This window comes from Myxine glutinosa, unplaced genomic scaffold (genome assembly GCF_964187855.1).
Source record: "Myxine glutinosa unplaced genomic scaffold, kmMyxGlut1.1 SCAFFOLD_203, whole genome shotgun sequence".
NCBI lineage: Eukaryota > Metazoa > Chordata > Myxini > Myxiniformes > Myxinidae > Myxine > Myxine glutinosa.
The window spans coordinates 98099-119601 of record NW_027616380.1 but is presented as its reverse complement, the minus strand read 5'-3'; positions in this window follow the sequence as shown (position 1 = coordinate 119601).

Here is a 21503-nt window from a genome sequence, read left to right as displayed (position 1 = left end):
TTATGTATTTTTATCATAATTATCACAGATTTCCTTTGTATCAATTCCCAACAAAACCCGTCTGTATATGTTTCACATTACTTTCAGCCCACAATTCCTTGAGATCATCCTTTCCTCCCTTTTTCTTTATTTTCTAACAAATAAAACAAAAAAATAATAATAATAGGCCTCAATTTTACATCCTTAACAATTTTCTTTCACATTATTTTTCATTATCTCACATTCATTTTTTACAAAATCAGTTGCCAAGATCTGTATTTTCCTCTTCTCCTTTTTACTAATAACAACCATTTTCTCTTGCCATGGAATAGTCCATTATTCATCTATCTATAATTCCAGTAATCTCTGTGTGTATGTGTGTGTGTCTGTGTGTGTGTGTGTCTGTGTGTGTGTGTCTGTGACCGCTGTTTCTCGACAACTACCGGTCCGATATACTTGAAACTTGCCAGGTATATTGCTGGGGACCCGAGGATGTGCCTTTTCTAAGGTTTGAAATTAATCGGACAAGTGGTTCCCAAGGTATGGTCACCGTACTCGCAAGCCGTTCGCTTTGGCTTTACGAATGGACCAAACCATTTCATGTAAATAGAGGGGCGGGGGTTCTGTGGTCGTTACTGGCTTTGCGAATGGACCAAACCATTTCATGTAAATAGAGGGGGGGTTCTGTGGTCGTTACTGCCCACGTGGTTTCAAAGCTTTTTTTTTTGCACGCACGTACGGGCAAGCACGTACGGGGCAAGCACGTACGTACGGGCACGCCCTAGTATAAAATAATTATCATTACATAATTGAAGCATATCATCAAAATATGGATGCGGATATGATGATTGGATGCTGTAGACTAAATAATGTCCAAATCTGGAGTGAAATCTGACAGAATTTACCACATCTCGCGATTGGTGAATGCTATTCAGGCTGCTTTTGCAAGCCATGGCGTTACAGTAGACAGACCTACATTTTTGTTTTATTCACAAGGCTGGGGAAGTTTTGTTGTGTTTATAGCAGCCCATTTTTTAAAATGTGTTTGCTCTCAGTCGTTTCCACATTATTTGATGCGTGAAATCGATCTGTTTTTAAAATTCCTCAGCCATTTCACCAAGAAGCAATCGGCTTGCTATCGCTTGCCAAGCCAGCCGTTCCTTATCACCCCATTTCGCTGGAGTGCTTAAGTCGCTTGGTGAAGGCTCCACAAATGAAGTGAGAAATGCCTGTGTACTTAATTAATTAGTGACAAGGCCGGGGAAGTTTGGGTGTGTTATAAGACCCTCTTTGAATATGATTAACGAGGTGAACCACCACTTAGTGAACACTATTCAGTCTGCTTTTGCAAGCCATGGGCGTTACAGTAAACAGAGCTGCCTTTTTGTTTTCACGTTCCCATTTTTTCATTGACTAACATTTTTGTGCGATATAGTCACTCACTCCTCCCTGCTTCCTCGCTCCATCCTCCCTCCCTCTTTCCACCTCCACCCTCCCTTCTTCTCACCTCCTCCCACTCCACTGCTCTCCCTTCCCTCCTCCCCCTCCCTCCCCCTCCTCCCCCTCCTCCCCTCCCTCCCCCTTCCCCCTCCTCCCTTCCCTCCCCCTTCCCCCCTCCCCCTTCCCCCCTCCCCCCTTCCCCCCCTCCCCCTTCCCCCCTCCCCTCCCCCTTCCCCCCTCCCCTCCCCCTTCCCCCCTCCCCTCCCTCTTCCCCCCTCTCCTCCCTCCCCCTTCCCTCCTCCACTCCCTCTCCCCTTCCCTCCTCCACTCCCTCCCCCCTTCCCTCCTCGTCCCCCTTCCCCCCTCCCCTTCCCTCCTCCACTCCCCTCTCCCCTTCCCTCCTCGCCTCCCTCCCCCTTCCCTCTCCCTCCTCCTGCTCCAGCCTCTCTTCCCCCTCCTCCTGCTCAGCCTCTCTTCCCCCACCTGCTCGCTTTATATTTTCCGTCAAGAAGCGACTCATTGTGAATAGTTTACGTTTTTGTATTCCGGAGTAGACCAGAAAATCACAATACAGAATCACGTTCAATCAAAATCATCCGTCCAAAACTTTTTTGAGATATCCTGCTATGTTTCGTTTTTGGCCCCCATCTGCCAATGGTGAAGAATCACTTGAAAAATTCCACGAGCTGGATCCAGATCCGGATCTTCACCAAAATGGAATCAATTCTTCCTTGTTGCACACACAACCTGTCCACCAAGTTTCGTCCAAATCCGTTCATAACCTTTTGAGATATCCTGCTACATGTTGGTTTATCATCTACATGTTGATATCCACAACTCTAACGGCTCCCAGAGCCCACCTGTGGCCTCACCTGGCTGACATCCTAACAGTGGCGGAGTGCCCATTTAACTACACACACTAACAGGCCACACGCCCAGCCATTTCCATGTCACTAATGCACCCATCCAAAAACCATTCTTCCACACGCACCACAGATGCCAATATCCAACCACAATTTACCTATACCCTCTATCTAACACTTACACTACCCTCCCCGGGTATTCGTGATGGGGGTCCACTCTTCCCCCATTCACACCTCCGCACCATCCACTCCACTCCATAGTTTCCACCATACTCACTCCACGACCATCCATTCCAATACTCCATATACTCCACACTCCATGTATTCCACACAACCATTCTCCATACACCTGTTGTTGCACACCTGTGCAATCACACCTGGTGCCACCTGCCCCCTCCTTCCTTCCTGGACCATTTGGTCAGCACCATACTCATCACCATCACTCACTCAAACACTGCTCCATCCACCTGTTCAGTTGCACACCTGTGCAATCACAATACAACTCACAATCACAATCAGTTACTCATACCCTGCTCAATACACTTGAATACACCTCCAACACTCACACGGCATCATCTAATCTACCTGTTGCCCTGCTAACTTAGTGCTCCCCGTCTTCCCTTTAAACTAAGCACATACCACGCACGTCATTATCATCCACACTAACCTACCTGCGTCCCCACTACAGGTATCATCGTCACTACCTAATCTTAACGTTACCTAAGGTCATCTTCTAGGTCCCTACACATTATCCAAACCCTCCCTCGGCGAGCTTACGCTGCCATAAACCCCATAAGTCTAGTGCTCCTTTGCCCCCGTTGTGAGAGATGGCTGAGTTGCCATCCCACCACATCGGGTATCTCTCACTATAAATTTTGCTCATCCAATTGCAACCAATCAAAAATTTCCAATTACTGCCAATTCTATTCACTTTTCTAAATTTCGGATCAAAACACGATCAGTATCATCATCATCACAGTCCGCTTTATCTGAGCCTCGGTGCGTCGTCACATCATTAAAACTCGGCTTCGCAAAGCCGAGCAATGAACTCGGGTGGTTTGGTCGCCTTGGTTGGATCCGTCCGGCATTCACGACTCTGGGGAGGAGGCATGCTCGGGCTGAGGTTCCACGCATCATCGCGGCTCGGTACCTTGCGGTCCCGGGCCCGATGGCTGAGGCTCGCCCGGTCGGAACCCCGTCCCCGCGAGGGGGCACCGTTCCGCTTCTTCCCACTCGCCCTTGAACCGGGACCGGTCGACTCGCCCGACAAGGCCCGGACTCGACCGTGCGGGGCGGGGCCAAGCCCGAATCGGCAATGACGCTTCGAAGAGAAACGACGCAGCTTCGATCCGCGCCGGGCCTGGCATCCAACAAAGCACACCACGCCCCGAGTGCTCGCATCGGCTATCCGTCGCTCTAACCGCTAACCCGGTTACCGTCGATGCTTCACCTGCATGCTCACACACATACGCTACCCCTTTCACCCTCACCGAGCTCGGTGCTCCAACGCCGTCCGTACATTCCACCAACGCACTCCCTGTTACACACCACACCTCTCGCGCACACTCTCTTAACACACCTCGTGCACCGTCTTGCGCACTCTCCCTCGGTACGTACTCCGTACCACTCACCATGGGCGTGCACCCTTGCATCCACCCACTAATGCGCTCAGATGGGCTCACCCACACCCGCGCCACAACCAACTCAGGTGTGCTTCCTCGCACATGTTCCACCACCACCTTACTCTCCGTGTCACACTCCGTACACCCCGACGTGCATTCTCGCTCGCACTCGGTTTCACACTCGCGCTCCGATGTGCCCTCTCGCACCTGCGCCATCACCAACTCACTCTCCGTGTCACACTCCGTACACCCCGACGTGCATTCTCGCTCGCACTCGGTTTCACACTCGCGCTCCGATGTGCCCTCTCGCACCTGCGCCATCACCAACTCACTCTCCGTGTCACACTCGGTACACCCCGACGAGCATTCTCGCTCGCACTCGATTTCACACTCGCGCTCCGATGTGCTCCCTCGCGCTCGCGCTACCACCAACTCATTCTCCGTGTCACACTCACCCTCGCACGTACACTCCGTCGTGCATTCCCGCTCACACTCGGTTTCACTCCCACACTTTATAACACACCCACTCGCCGACGCACACCTTTTCCTCACACGCGTGCCATTTCCACTCACACGGGACCCTTCACCAACGCCCGGATGCTTCCTCGATCCCAAGCGCGCGAAAATTATTTTGTCGCCAAACATCCTCTTACAAAATCTCCCCGCACAATACACAGCACGACTCACCTGGGGGATCCTTTTCTCCACGCGCACCTGCAAACTTCCATTCGGGTTAAGCACAGCATCGTGATGTGAGCAGGGACTTTGCACATTTTCCATTTCTCCCTGCAATTCCCGGGCTACCTCCGTCGTCTCTTCAATTTTAACTATACCCGCTACTTTTGCTTTTTCGACCGCTGGCTTTATTAAAATTCCCTCTACTTCAGCGGTCGCCGGCTGCCCCATACCCCGGGTCGCGATTTCTACCTCCGTCATTTTACCCATGCTTTTCTCCACTTCGCCCAACCAGCACTTCTCGCCCCGCTTTACCTCGTCGTGCACCCCTGGGACCCTTTCGCCCAACCTGCGGTCTCTGTCCCTCTCCGCTTCCCTTACCTCATATGCGACTCTGTCCCTCGCCATTTCCTCCCTATCGGCCCTCATTTGATCCCCATGCAGGTTCAGGGACGCCTGCATTTGTGCCATAAATTGCTCCATGAGGGCCTGCATTTGGGCCATCTCTCCCACTTGTGCAGCAGGTGCGGCCGCCGTAGCCATGTGCGAGGCGCCATTTTGCGCGCCTGAAACCTCGTGCGCGAGGGCGCCATTTTGCGTGCCTGAAACCTCCTCAACCACCTCCTCATTGTTCTCCTCCCTCTGATCCTGGGTTACTCCTAACCCCTCTTCTAGTTCCCCCACCGGCATCCCGTCGCCTTGACCAGCCATGGCGCGACTTTCAAATTGAGGATTTTAAAAACTAAATCTTGGCCGCTCCAAATTTTGACCAAATTTTTTCTAGATGTTTTATAAATTTGGTTCGGGCCTCGTATTTCACTCCCAGACACCAATTGTTACGGACCGCGGATAAGATGTTGGTTTTTGCCGAGTGGAGGCCCCGCGGCCCTAACAGTTACCCCGACTAACCCGATTCCCGAATGTTGGCCGGATCGCGCCACGGATATTCAATGTGGAAAAGACAAAAGCTACACGGATGTGAAGAAGAAGAAGAAGAAGACGAAAAGGTTGGAAATACTCCTAATTTATTCCTATTATTTACACGCTCAAAAGTAACCAAGGAAGAAGGAAAGATAATAAAATAATTTACAGAAGATATTAGAGACACAGTGCAACGTTAACTTATACAAGCTTAATTAAATACCCAAGGAAAGAACAAACAAAACAAACTCACGTACACAAGAAGGATGGAATCGTTGGAATAAATGCTGGAAGGAGGAATGGGAAGGTTTAGCTGGGGCAGATGGTTCGGCCTTATCCCACACGGGACGTCGGGCTGGACCTCGACGGCCACCGATGCCTCCGCAATCTGGTTCCCGCGGGGTAACGGGTCGACGCTGCCTGCTGGAGTCAACGCTGCTTGTGTAACCCAAAGATGCTGGTTCTCTGGCTCAACTCTTTCTTGGCACGTCTCTCTGTCCAACCACTCTTTCTCTCTTGGTCCAACCACTCTTTCTCTCTTGGTCCAACTTCTGCGAGCAAGGCGGCGAATAGCAGGCTTTGTGCTTCCCTGGATGTTCTCTGGCAGTCCCTTGCGCGCGCGCTTTTTATAGCGCCTCAGGCAATCAAGCCGCCGGCCTTCAGGACACGCCCCTCGGTGGGCTCGCTTCGGCCCTGATTGGTGGGCACAGGCCCTCTGACGCCACCCTTGATGACGATGGTCAGGCACGCCCTTCTTCCCCAAGCTGAGCACATGTTCAATGGCGGCTTTGGGGCGAAATCAGCAACCCACCGCTGTAGCAAATTGAGGCTTGGAGGGGATGTAATTGGCAATTGAGGCTTGGCAATGACGAAAGGGGAATGTGAAAGGAATCTACTCTATTTCACTTGGTGCAATGGAGTGTCATCTTAATGGAAGACAAGGCCTTACCCTAATACACATAATAAAGATATAACTATCAACCAGGGGGAAATCTATGATTGGCTGACGTGATTGTTTATGACCTAATTATGGGACGCCCTTTGACCTTTATACATAACTGGAGTAAGGAGGGTCCAGAATAAAGCAATAATAATAAAAAAACACAATAAAAAAAACACAATCCTCATATCCACAACAATATATATATATATATATATATATATATATATATATATATATATATATATATATATATATATATATATATATATATATATATATATATATATATATATATATATATATTGTAACGAATTTGAGAAGTGTAACGGTTTTGAGAAGTGTAACAATTTTGGAGAAAGTGTAACGAATGTGAAAAGTATGGTTTTGTTGTGTGTAACACCCTCGTAATGTAAATAATGGTCGCAGCCGTCCTCCTAGTTAATTCCATGAAACTTACACACAGGCCACGATATATCTTTTTAAATAGTTTATTTCCTTATTCTATGTAGGCTAAATATGTGTTTCCCACTAGATTGACTCTGCATTGCATCAAACGAAATAAAGCGTAGGCCCCTCCGATGATCCATGGCAGCTCAAGTGCCAGGGATTCCCCCACTTGAGCTTTGACAGCAACCGTTATTGCAGTACTGAACTGCTGTGCAACGTGACGGCGCCTTACCTGCAGCTGCTGACCGGTTTTCGCCATTTGCGGCCATTACGAACAAGGGGAGTGGCTAGAGAAGACGGGTCGCCCCCCTTGTCATAGGGGGGAGGAGTAAGTCGGCCCCGCTCATCCAACCCAGAACAAGGGGTTTGGCTAAGAGAGGGCGGAGCGGGAACCCCCGAGAAAGTGCGTGAAGGTTCGGTGAGGAAACCAGTATAAGCCGCCGCGGGACGCACTCCACTCTCTTGCCCCTCTTGCTCTTGCCCCTCCAGCTCTTGCTCTGACCCCGTCCTCTTGCTTGCTGTCCCTCGTTGTTGCTGGGGAGAAGGAAGACGCCTGATCGAGCAGGTGTGTGCGAGCCATCGTGCGACCAGCTGCGCTGCAGCTAAGGGGGCAGCTAAGGGGCCGCAGGCCACGAAAAGGACGCGCCAGGCAGCAATCCACGCTGGACCCTCCATTGCCTCCCAAAAACAACCATCCATCCTCAAGCCATACCTGCCTGCAATATCCCCCGTGTAAGTGTGAACGTCGTCTGTCCTAATCGTTGTCCTGGGGTTAAGTAAATTGACTAGTATAAGCTAACGATGCACTGTGTGACTGCTTCTTCCATCCATTGCTTGTAAATAATTTTGATCGCTCCTTCGTTTTGCTTGTGTGTATAATAAATCCTGTTATTCCTCCGTACTCTGTCTTCTTCTCTCTTCCTTCTCTTTCGGTCGCTTTAGAGGTTTCCAAGTTGAATATCTGTGGTGCGATCTGGTCAACGTTGGGGGAGTCGGGCCAATCGGGGATCCTGTAACGGTTGCGGTGGACCATCCGCTAGGCCCAAAGTAACATCTAAACCGCGTCCGTAACAATATATATATATATATATATATATATATATATATATATATATATATATATATACATATATATATATATATATATATATATATACATATATATATACATATATATATATACAGACTTGGCATTTAATATGGAATATATTTTTTTTCTTGACTTGGGTTTACTTTCTGAACTCGGTATATCAATCTGGTGAGTTTCTTTTACGCTTCGGTGATTTCTTTGTTAAAAGAACCATGTCACTGATTGTCTGTCGCAGCAAGAAGTGATTAACAGGATTATATCACAGGTGGCGTGACAAAATGTACGGACAGGCACATTTGACGATTGGCTTCACAATCGGGTATATAATGGTTGTTTCGTTCTGTATTAGTGGTAAACAACTGCTGCACGTCTACGTCTACAAAAGTTATTGCAAAAGTTATTGCAAAAAAGTCCTTTCAACTACAGACCAATCAGCCTTCTCCCAATTATCAGCAAAGTCATGGAATCCATCATTGCTTTGGATATCAAATCTTTCCTCTTCTCAAATGGCTTGATCTCTGATCATCAATTTGGTTTCAGACCAGGTCACTCCACTCTGGACATGCTGCTTCTGCTGTCTCAACAATGAATAGAGGTCCTCAATGCCAAACAGGAAATTAGAGCTGTCTCCCTTGACATATAACGTGCCTTCGATACGGTCTGGCACCCCGCTCTGCTCACCAAACTCTCCTCCTATGGTATCCATGGAAATCTCCATGCTTGGCTTGCGGACTTCCTCTCTAGTCGTAGTCAACGTGTGGCCCTGAATGGGTTTCTCTCATCTCCCCTTCCTGTTGCTGGTGTTCCCCAAGGCAGTGTTCTGGGCCCTGTGCTTTTTCTGGTCTTCATCAATGATCTCTCTGACTCTCTTGAAAATCCTCTCTATCTCTTTGCTGATGACTCCACTCTCTGCCGTTCCATTCCTCAACCCTCAGATCGGCAGTCTGCAGCCTCCTCACTCTCTGCAGACCTGGACAAAATCACAGACTGGTCAAACAAGTGGAACATGTCTTTCAATCCTGACAAATCTCACTCTTACTATGTCTCTCTGAAAAGACCGACTGGACAACCCTCCCATCCACTTTCTGAATAATCTTCTCGAAGAAGTTCTGTCACTCAAGCTTTTGGGTCTCACTATCCGCCATGATCTTTCCTGGGAAAACCACATTTCAAATCTGGCCTCCAAAGCTAGTCGCCGAGTGGGCATCCTCCGTCGTGCGAAGTCCTTCCTTGGCACACCTGAGCTCCTCACCACATACAAGGCTTTCATCCGCAGCTCAATGGAATACTGTTCTCCCCTCTGGGCCGGTGCTCCTGTCTCACACCTAGCTCGGCTTCACGCTGTTGAAACCAAAGCTTTCAGAATCATTGGAATCTCCTGCGATGAAGCTAACTCCGAGGGCCTTTCACTTACTCACCACAGGCAGGTTGGTGAGCTTTCTGTCTTCTACCGACTCCTCTCCGGCCTTGCTCCCCCAGCTCTCTCTGTGCTCTGTCCCCCCAATATTCCTTCAGGTCGCACAAGATCTGCCTGCAACCCTCTTATGGTTAAACTGCCAAAATCAAGACTCTCTGCTCACCTTCACTCATTCATTCCTCTTTTCTCCCACCTCTGGAACAAACTCACTCACTCTCTTCAATGCCACTCCTACCTCCAGGTCTTTAAAACAGCTGTTCACCACCATCTCTTATCTTCCTCCATCCAAAACCTTGATCTTTTCTACCCCCACTAATTTCACCCCAGATTCACTTTTTTGAAATACCAACTTCCTTCTTGGAAGTCCTTGCAGTGTCTTTGTGTTTTATACTTCTCCCACCTCTCCCCCCCCCCCCCCCCCTTCCCATGCCTCCTCCCCCCCAAGCCCTCCCACAGATCTCACGATGTCCCTGCTCTCAAATGTTGTTTGTGTGCTTCTCCCTCTCTCCCCATCTTGTCTACCTCTAACCTTATTATATGTTTTGTGTGTCTGTTTGATTTGGGTTTTTTTGTGTGATAAATGTTAGTTCTTTCATGAGCCTCGATCCTGTATACAAAAAAAAACAAAAAAAAAAACTGTTTGAGTTCACATACTGAAATATGCTCCACCTTCAGTAGTTGCCTCCTTTTCTGTGTGTGTGTCATGTGCTAGAATGTATGATTCTCTTTTAAATGTCTACACATTCAAGAATCAAATTATTTATTAAAGCCCGACTCTGATGGCCTTTAATCTCGTAAATTTAAAATTTGAATAAATTTACAAATTCGAGAAGAAAGTATGGTAAATATGTGGTATACGTTTGTTTTTTTAAACAACATAATTTACCATCGGCACTGGACTCGCTTCGCTGTATCTGGGACTGAACAGCATCAAGGGATGAAGTACAATACGAGTGCTCCAGTCGTGTTCTTTTTGCTGCATTGTTGGACGGTTCGGTTCGTGCACTAAATCTGTCCTGTATCGTTTTGGAAGTCTCCGCGTGCGTAGGCCAGAGCATATCCAGGTGTATTGACCTGAGCATGTGTCTTGCAATTTACTTTGTTAATGTTAGTTAGTGTTCCGTAAGACTGAGTCTGTGAGAGGAATGGACACTTACTTCGCACAAGAAAGAGTTGTCGTTTGGTTTCCGGCCTTGTCGTCGAACCTTTACCTCCCAAATTTTCCTTCGTTCTGGGTTCTGGGGATAACGGTGCATTCATTTCCCGCTGTCTGAACGATTAGAACAACCGTATGCCGAACAGCACGGCGTTTTTTTTTTTTTTTTTGACTGATGAAAAACGAAGCGAATGCATGCAATGCGATACGCGTTCTGCGAGTTGCGGAGGTCGGGTAACAACATGGCGCCTGTGAGTCACATGACAGCGCTTAACCAATCATAGGGCAGACCAGTTGAACCCGGGTTCACCGAACTCCCTGTCGACGGCTCTGGACGTCATGTGCTGATTATCGGGGCAGGGGTGGTCGTACGAGGAGGTCAAATGGAAATAACATCGATTAACACAATTACAATATATTAATTCAAGAAAGGATTTTAAAATCGACATTACTATTATTATGATTAAAATAGAATCAGAAAATCCACTTCCGGTGTCGCAAACCATCCCGAAAGCAACTTCCAGAAAATAAATATATAACGATTGCTTTATTTTAAAAATTAATAAACATCGATGATGAAGACTTAAAATCTACAAATTAAACGGAACTCCTCATTATTTGAGGACGAGGATGGCTGACGTCACAAAGCTATCACGTGGTAACGGTGCACGACGGCGACAACAACGACAACAACAATCATAGCGATGCACATCGTCATTGTCGTTGAGCTGGACGTGTTCTCGTGAGATCGCGAATTGTTCGTTGAAATGTTCTCGACACACTCCTCCTCCTCCCCCCTCGTACGATCTTTGCTTCCCAAGATGCGTCATCGTAAGAAGACATCGCAACGGAGGTATCTTGCACGGATTTTCACAACATTAATGAAGTGAATTTTATCTCCAAGTCGAGTATTGTGTGCTCAACGATGTACGTACGGCATCACCTCCTCAGAAAAGCGACGTAGTGGAGTTTATTATTTATTAATGACGAGTATAAATAACGTCAAAAATGTCGGGTTGGAACAGTTTTTGACGGTACAGCGGCGTGAGCATGCCGACGCCTGGGCCTAGTCTAGTGTCGGGCGCTCATATCATCTTTATTTATTAGACATCCTACAGACGTAAATGGACACTCGTTTTACTCTGCGCACTTTGCACGTCACGGTCAGCGAATGTCACGTCCCTCTGAAGGAGCTGCGCTCCAACGCGTCGAAATAATTTTTTCGTTTGTTTTTTTGTTTTTTTGTATACAAGATCGAGGCTCGTGAAAGAGCGAACATTAATCACACAGAAAGACAAACCGACACATAAAACATATAACATCGGGAGCGGTAGACAAGATGGGGAGAGAGGGGGAAGGACACAAACAACATTTGAGAGCAGGGACCGAGAGACATGGAGACATCGAGAGATCTGAGAGAGGGCGAGGGCTTTGGGGGGGGGGGGCATGGGAAGGGGGCGGTGGGAGAGGTATAAAACATATGGACACTGACGCCAGGACTTCCAGGAAAGAAGTTGGAATTTCAAACAAGGTGGATCTGGGGTGAATTAGCGGGGGTAGAAAAGATCAAGGTTTTGGATGGGGGAAGATAAGAGATGGTGGTGAACAGCTGTTTTAAAGACCTGGAGGGAGGAGTGGGATTGAAGGGAGTGAGGGAGTTTGTTCCAGAGGCGGGAGAAAAGAGGAATGAAAGAGTGAAGGTGAGCAGAGAGCCGAGATTTCGGCAGTTTAACCATCAGAGGGTTGCTGGCAGATCTTGTGCGACCTGTCGGAATATTTGGGGGACAGAGCACAGAGAGAGCTGGGGGTACAAGGCCGAAGAGGAGTCGGTAGAAGACAGAAAGACCACCTACCTGCCTGCGGTGAGTGAGTGAAGGCCCTCGGAGATAGCTTCATCGCGGGAGATTCCAATAATTCTGAAAGCTTTGGTTTCAACAGCGTGAAGCTGAGCTAGGTGTGAGGCAGGAGCACCGGCCCATAGGGGAGAACAGTATTCCATTGAGCTGTGGATGAAAGCCTTGTATGTGGTGAGGAGCTCAGGTGTGCCGAGGAAGGACTTCGCACGACGGAGGATGCCCAGTCGGCAACTGGCTTTGGAGGCCAGCTTGGAAATGTGGTTTTCCCAAGAAAGATCATGGCAGATAGTGAGACCCAAAAGCTTGAGCGACAGAACTTCTTGGAGAGGATTGTTGAGAAAGTAGATGGGAGGGTTGTCCAGTCGATCTTTTCGGAGAGACATAGTAAGAGTGTGAGATTTGTCAGGATTGAAAGACATGTTCCACTTGTTTGACCAGTCTGTGATTTTGTCCAAGTCTTCAGAGAGTGAGGAGGCTGCAGACTGCCGATCTGAGGGAAGAGGAATGGAGCGGCAGAGAGTGGAGTCATCAGCAAAGAGATAGAGAGGATTTTCAAGAGAGTCAGAGAGATCATTGATGAAGACCAGAAAAAGCACGGGGCCCAGAACACTGCCTTGGGGAACTCAAGCCTGAACAGGAAGAGGAGATGAGAGAAACCCATTCAGGGCCACACGTTGACGACGACTAGAGAGGAAGTCCGCCAGCCATCCGTGGAGATTTCCATGGATAGCAAAGGAGGAGAGTTTGGTGAGCAGAGCGGGGTGCCAGACCGTGTCGAAGGCACGTGATATGTCGAGGGAGACAGCTCTAATTTCCTGTTTGACATTGAGGACCTCCATCCATTGTTGAGACAGCAGAAGCAGCGACCAAAGACGGAATTCGTCCGACTTGCTTTATTGAAACAAAACAGCTCAGGTATTCTGACAAGCCCGTTTATCGGGCAGCAATATATATACACATTTATGCCGGGGCGTTTGCCCGGGAAAACCGAGACCGGGCATGCCCGGGTGTCAAGGGCGAGTCCTGGAAAGGCGAGTCTGGACATGCCCGGGCGTCCTGGACGCGGTCTGGCAAGTCGAGGCTGGGCGTGCCCGAGCGCTCTGGGCGAGCCCTGGAAAGGCGAGAGCGGGCATGCCCGGACGCTCTGGGCGAGCCCTGGAAAGGCGAGTCTGGACATGCCCGGGCGTCCTGGACGCGGCCTGGCAAGTCGAGGCTGGGCGTGCCCGGGCGCTCTGGGCGAGCCCTGGAAAGGCGAGAGCGGGCATGCCCGGGAAAGACGATACCGGGCGTGCCCGGGAGGTTCGGGCGTGCCCGGGAACAGCGAGTCCGGGCATGCCCAGGAGAGGCGCGTCTGGGCCCGTCCGGACGAGCCCAGCATGGCGATCGCGCCCTGGCCGCGTCCTGGCAGGTGCAAGGCGATTGTGTACATTCAGCGGGAACCGCTACACCTCCGCCTTTTATTTATTGTTATTTAATAAAAACGCTTCCGTACACCGACCTTGAGGCTCGGTTTGCAAGCCACCGTCTCCAATTCCAATGTAAGAGACATGATTACTCTTATTTTGAGTCTTAAGAGTCCTCGGGGTCTTTTGGGACTTTTGGGTAATTTGGGTCTTTGGGGTCCACTGCACCCTCAGGGTCTTTAAGTTTATTTTTGGTGTTTTAGATTGACATCCAACAGACGTAAATGAACACTCGGTTTACTCTGCGCACTTTGCACTTCACATTAAGCGAATTTCATCTCCCTACGCCGTGTATTTATTGTAATTTTAAAACTGCTTCCGTGCACCGACCTTGAGGCTCGGTTTGCAAGCCACCATCTACAATTCCAATGTAAGAGACATGATTACTCTTCTTTTGGGTCTTCAGAGTCCAAAAGGTCTCTTGGGTTCTCTGGTTAATTTGGGTCCTTTGGGTGCTCAAGCTCTTTTGCATCCTTGGGATCTTCAGGTTAATTTGGGTCTTCGGGGTGTTTTCGGTCATTTGGGTCCTCTGCCTCTTTGGGGTCCTCTGTATTTTTGGTCTTTGGGGGTAATTTGGGTCTTTGGGTTCAACTGGGTCCTCAGTGTCTTCAAGAGTCTTTTTGGTGTTTTGGATTGTTTGGTTCTGTGGGGTCATCATGGGTCTTCGGGGTATTTTGGGTTTTCAGGGACTTTTTGGTCTTCTGGGTCTTTTTGATTTTTTGGGGGTCTTTGGGATATTTTAGGTCTCTGGGGTCTTTTGGGTTTTTGGGTCTTTTTGGTCTTCTCGGTCTTTTGGATCTTTGGGGTATTTTTTTAGTTTTCATGGTCTTTTGGGTGTTCTGGGTATTTATGGGTCGTTGGGGTCTTTGGATCTTCAGGGTGTTTGGATCTTCAGGGTCTTTTGGGTCTTCTGGATATTTTAGGGTTTTTGGTTTTTTTTGTGTCTTCAGGGTATTTTGGATGTTCATGGTCTTTTGGGTATTTAAGGGTCTTTGGGGGTCTTTTGTGTCTTTGTAGTCTTTTGGGTCTTTAATGGTATTTGGTGTATTTTGGGTCTTTCGGGTGTTTTCAGTCTTTTCAGTCTTTTCAGTCTTTTGGGTCTTTTGGTCTTTATCGGTCTTTGGGGAATTTGGGGTCTTCAGTGTCTTTTGGGTTTTTGTGGTCTTTTGGGTATTTAAGAGTCTTCGGGGTCTTTTGGGTGTTTGGGGTCAATTGGGTTTACAATGACTTTTCTGTCTTTTGGGCCTTTGGGGACTTCTGGTTATTCATTGTATTTTGTGTCTTTAACAGTCTACGGGGTATTTGGGGTGTTTAGGGTCTATTTGGTCTTCGGGGTCTTCTGGGTCCTTGAGGTCTTCGGGTCTTTTGGGTCTTTCCAAAATGTTGGGTATTTGGGTCTTTTGGGGCTTCAGCATATTTTGGGTGTTTGGGATATTTTAGGTCTCTGGAGTCTTTTGGGTTTTTGGGTATTTTTGGTCTTCTGGGTCTTTAAGGGTCTTTGAGATATTTTGGGTCCTTGATGTATTTAAGGGTCTTCTGGGTTTTTTGGATCTTTGGGGTATTTTTTTAGTTTTCATGGTCTTTTGGGTCTTCTGGGTATTTAAGGGTCATTGGGGTCTTTGGATCTTCAGGGTCTTTGGATCTTCAGGGTCTTTGGATCTTCAGGGTCTTTGGGTATTTTGGGTGTTAGTGGTCTTTTGGGTCTTTAAGGGTCTTGTGGTATTTTGGGTCTTCTGGATATTTAAGGGTCTTTGGGGTTTTTTGGGTCTCCAGGGTATTTTGGGTGTTCATGGTCTTTTGGGTATTTAAGGTTTTTTGGGGTCTTTTGCGTCTTTGTAGTCTTTGTAGTATTTTGGGTCTTTAATGGTATTTAGTGTATTTTGGGTCTTTGGGGTCATTTGGGTATTTAAGGGTCTTGGGGTCTTTTCAGTCCTTTGGGTCTTTGGGTCTTTGTGTCTTTTTCGGTCTTTGGGGAATTTGGGGTCTTCAGTGTCTTCAGTGTCTTTTGGGTTTTTGTGGTCTTTTGGGTATTTAAGAGTCTTCGGGGTCTTTTGGTTGTGTCGTGGAAGTGTAGTGAGACTCAAGACTGCAATGATGTCACAGGTTTACAAAAGATCCGGACTTTATTAACTGGTTATTCACTTCATTCCAATACCAAATAGCTACCATTAAACTCAATCGACCAGGTAACTCTATCCTGATAGTCCCTCTTTCGTGGCCGATGTCTTCTCCGCAGCGCCGTATTCGTGGTACGCGTTCATTCCGTCGGGCAGGGCTTCTGAGGATGAGTGCCCTTTGACTCAAAGTCTCTTCTGTTTATATGGGCAAACTTCAGTTAATCCTCTGTGCGCTGAAATCGTAATCCCTTCTCCGCAGCAATGTTACTCAGTCATCCTGCTCGCCTTCCTGGCACCAACTCGCTCCTCCCTGCTGGGAATTTGCTTCATCCTCTTTGCATCCCGATGAAAGACAATAGTACGGGCTTGGGAATGTGTGTTAGCCCGGGGTCATGCTAAAGCTACACAACAGGACTCCCAGCTTCGACAGGGCGAGATGCATTCCTGACATTCTTATGACCACCTGCTCGTACCTTGGTTCGTTACCAGTTCCAATCAATGAGTTACCAGTTCTAATCAATGAGTTACATTTCCACAGTTGTTTGGGGTCAATTGGGTTTTCAATGACTTTTCTGTCTTTTGGGCCTTTGGGGACTTCTGGGTCTTCATGGTCTTTTGTGTCTTTGACAGTATATGGGGTATTTTGGGTGTTTAGGGTCTATTCTGTCTTCGGGGTCTTCTGGGTCCTTGAGGTCTCAGGGTCTTTTGGGTCTTTCAAAAATTTTGGGTATTTGGGGTCCATTGGGTTTTTGGGGTATTTTGGATTTTCAGAGTCCTTGCGTGGTCTTCTGAGTCATTGGGGCTTTTGGGTCCTTTTTGTCATTTGGGTCCCCGGGGTTGTTTGGGTCTTTTGGATCCTCATCGTCTTTTGGATCCTCTTGGGTCTTTGGGGTCCTTTGGGTCTTTGGGGTATTCGGGGTATTTTGGGTCTTCAGAGTCCTTGGGGTCTTTGAAGTCTTAATTAGCTTTTGTGCCTGTTACAGTCTTCAGGATTTTTGGGGTCTTCTGGGTCCCTCGTGGTATTTTGGGTCCTCAGAGTGTTTTACGTCTTTTTGCCGGTGGACACACAGTCATGTTCAAAGATTGCCCCTTAAACCCCCCTCCCGCCCCCCACTCATATCCCTCCTAAAGCACTACTCAAAGCCTTTAAGACCTAGCCTTATGAAGGGGGACAGACACACAAACACACACACATTGTGTTTTATATGGTGGATCTCTGTGAGGTGGTTTAGGATGAGATACCCTAATTGCGTACGTACTAAATATGTAGATACTTTCCAAACCCTGCAATCCATCGAATAATCCGATTTTTCAATCCCTCATCAGAACCCTCGTAATTCCAATCGGGGAAAGCGAACTCGGTGGTTTATTGATGAGAGTGTCCGCTACATATGGGGGGATGTCGGTGGATCCAAGCCTGGCCGAGTCATTCCATAGACTTTCAAAATGGTTTGTGCTGCTTCCTCTGTTGTCGTTCAGCATTTAAAAGGATGAGAAATACGGGGCCCTTCAGGGGCATTGACAATTGTCGTCCGCCCACAACCCCCTCCCCCTTCGCACGTTTCCGCCCCTCCCCGACCTCTCCTCCCCCCGACTCCCCATCCCCCTCATACTTCTTCTCCCCACCCCCCTCCCCTGTACACCTCCTCTCCCCTCCCTCCTCCCTGTACACCCCCTCTCGCACATTCCCACACCCCCTCTCACACATTCCCACACCCCCTCTCGCACATTCCTACACCGCTCTTATACATTCGCCATACCCCTCTCACACATTTCCACACCTTCCCACACCCACTCTCGCACATTCCCACACCCCACATCACACATTCCCACACCCCCTCTCGCACATTCCCACACCCCCTCTCGCACATTCCCACACCCCCTCTCGCACATTCCCACACCCCAGCTCACATATTCCCACACCCCGCTCGCACATTCCCATCCCCCACCCCACCCCCTCTCGTATGGTCCCACCACCCCATCATCAACAACAACAACAACAACAACATGCATTTTAAGGCCATTTTCCCTGCTAGAGCGGGGGTAAGCCTTGCGGTCCCCATGACAATCTTCTCCATCTTGCCCTATTTTCTGCATCTCTCCTTGTTAACCCCCTTGCCCGCATTTCTTCTTCCACCATCTTTGGCCAAGTCTTTCTCGGTCTTCCCCGTCCTCTACTTCCTTCTACATTCATTTCCATCACTCTTCTCAACCAGGCACTTTCATCCTTCCTCAACACATGACCAAACCATCTCAACCTGTTCCTCTTCACAACATCAATCACAGGCTCTATTCCCATCATTTTTCCCAATTCATCATTTGTCTTCCTCTCTCTCAACGATACTCCGCACATCCATCGAAACATTCGCATTTCCACCCTTTCAAACCTTCGTTGCTGCTCTACGTTCATTACCTATGTCTCGCTCCCATAAATCATAACACTTCTCACACATGCAGCATACACCTTTCCCTTCAGCTTCAACGACACTCCCCTCCTCATCAGCACGCCACTCAGTTCCCGAAACTTCTTCGATGCACATCTCACTCGAGCAACCGTTGCCGAGTCTGATCCACCTTCTCTATTCAGCATGTCTCCGAGGTAGCAAAATGTTTTCACACCTTCCAGCTTCACGCCGTCTCCAAGATCGAATTCAACATTTCCTCCATTTGCAGCTCCCTCTGTGCATACCTTACATTTGAATGTAGCTGCCACATTGGTTAATGACCCTCTCAGACCACTACATTTTTGATGAACCCACTCAGCGCACATTGTACATTGAATGGAGTTCACTCCGACACCCTTCCTGCACACAGCACAGGGCCACTTCCCAGTTCTTTCCACCTCACCACATGCTTTACCACTTGCCATCACCTTCGTCTTTCCGATATTCACCTTCAGACCTTTTGTCTCCATACATTCCTTCCACTTGTTCATCTTTTCCTTCAGTCCATCCATACTTTCCGCAATCAACACCAGATCATCTGCATACAACAACTCCCACGGTAAACCCTCCTTTACGTTCTGAGCCAGCACCTCCATCACAGCTACAAATAGTAGTGGACTTAGTACCGACCCCTGATGCACTCCCACCTTCACCTCAAACTCACCACTGTTCCCGTCCTTCATCCTTACAGCTGTGCACGCGCTTTTGTACATTGCCATCACTACTCTGTTCAACCATTCCTCCACTCCTAACTTCCCCATTGCCCATGTCAATACTTTGCGTGGAACCCTTTTGAATGCTTTCTCCAGATCAACAAACCCAAGAAACAACTTCTTCCTCTTCTCCATGTACTTCTCCTACAACTGCCTCACAATAAAAAGCGCGTCTGTCGTTCCTCTTCCTGGCATAAAGCCAAACTGCATTTCGTCGATCTTCACTTTCTTCCTTATCCTCCTCTCCAACACCCTTTCCAATACCTTCATTCCATGCTCCAATAACTTTATCGCTCGGTACGAGCCTCACTCTAGAGGTCACCTTTCCCCTTGTATAGAGGGACGAGGGTACTCAGTTCCCAACCACTGGAATGCGGCCTTCTTTCACCGCCAGATTACAGATCTCTCATTCTCTTCACACCCCAACTTGCTGCTGCCTTCAACATATCTCCCACAACTCCCGTCGGCCCTCCCGCTTTTCTACTCTTCATTGCTTTTATCGCTTCCTCAACTTCCTTCTCAGTTATCTTCTCTGCCGGTCCTAAAACTGGGTTACTCTCCATGTTGCCATCCCATTCATTCTCTTTATTCAACAGCATTTCCATATATATTTTCCATCTTCCTTTAATTCCATCTGGGTCCACAACGATTTGTCCCACTTCATCCTTCAAGCAACTCACCCCCATCACATCACACCTCTCTTTCGCTATCTGCTTTGCAATCCTGAATACCGCTCTCTGACCCTCTTCTGAATCCAAGCGTTCTCCGAACATTTTCATGCATGCCTCCTGCGCCTTTGCTACCTCTTTCTTTGCAGCCTTCTTGGCTGCCTTATAACTTTCATGCTCTGCTGTTTCTGCTCCCGTACCCTTCACCTTCTGCCACTCCTTGAACTTCTTCCTCTTCTCGTCAATCCTCTTTCCAACTTCATCATCCCACCACCATGTTTCCGAGTGCCTCGGTGGTCCTTTTGTCCATCCACATACCTCACCAACGGCTCCCAACAGACTAGCTTTCATTGACATCCAACTACTTTCAAGCTCAACCACATCATCCTCTACCCTACTCAGCCTCTCTTTTAATGCCTCCCTTGCTGTCACCTCTTTCAACCTCCACACCTTCATTCTCGGTTGGTACTTCACCCGCCGAGCTCTCCTCGCACCTTTCACCCTTATGTCGCAGACAACCAAGTGGTGCTGTGAAACAGCCTCCTCCCCCGGGATCACCTTTGTGTCCCGGAGGTGCCCCCTATCTCGCCTACGCACCATCAGGTAGTCAACGGTTGTCGTCGACCCACCTGATGTGTATGTAACAAGCTTATTGTCCTCTTTCTGGAACTGAGTATTACAAATCAACAAATCAGCTCCATCAGCAAACTCCAAAATCCTTTCACCTTCTCTAATTCTCACACCATATCCATAACCCCCATGAACTCCCTCAAAACCATCCATACTCCTTCCCACATGTCCATTTAGGTCTCCTCCTACCACAACAACTTCCTCATCTTTCACGTTTTCCATCAGATTCTCTATCGCACACCAGAACTTGTCCTTCGCTTCATCGCTCCGACCAACCTGCGGAGCATATCCCGAGATGACGTTCACCAAGAGCTTTCCAATCATCATTTTCACCATCATTAACCTATCACTCACTCTCGTCACACTCACCACACTGTCTACAAACTCCTCAGAAAACAGGACACCAACACCATTCACGCTCTCCAGGCACGCTTGCCACACAAACTTGTATTTCTGTCCCTGCCTACCCTTCACCATTCTCACACCACTTCCCTTCCATCTCGTCTCTTGCACACAACATATGTCCACTCTTCTTCTGACCAATACTTCCACCACTTCTCCTGATTGGTGGGTGACAGGGAGCTGTCATTGTCCCTACATTCCATGTCCCAAACCTCAGAAACCGATCTCCACTTTGGGCTGTACCCTGCCCATATGTAGTTGTAATTGTCATGGTTCTCTTTTTGAGGCAATGCTTTCATGGCCGGATGCCCTTCCTTACGCCAACCCTCTTAGTCGTCTCTTACGACACGCAGGGATACGGTGTACCTATTCTAATCCAGGGTACACACTGGGAAACGTTTAAAACATGGAAATTCGGGGGGGGGGAGGGGCATCACGGCTGCGGGGGCCCCGTCAGCACCACGCCACGTTTGCCCGGTCAGCATCAGGGCGGCCCGGTCAGCACTACACCCTTGGAAAGGACTTCGATGCACGTCGGCCCAGAGCCTGGCGCGAAGTCCAAGTCCACCACCCCATCATTTCAGTGAATTCATCAGTTTATTACCCCGTGAGCAAAGTGCAAGGTGGTAAGGTTAAGCAGTTGGTTCACTCTGTGTG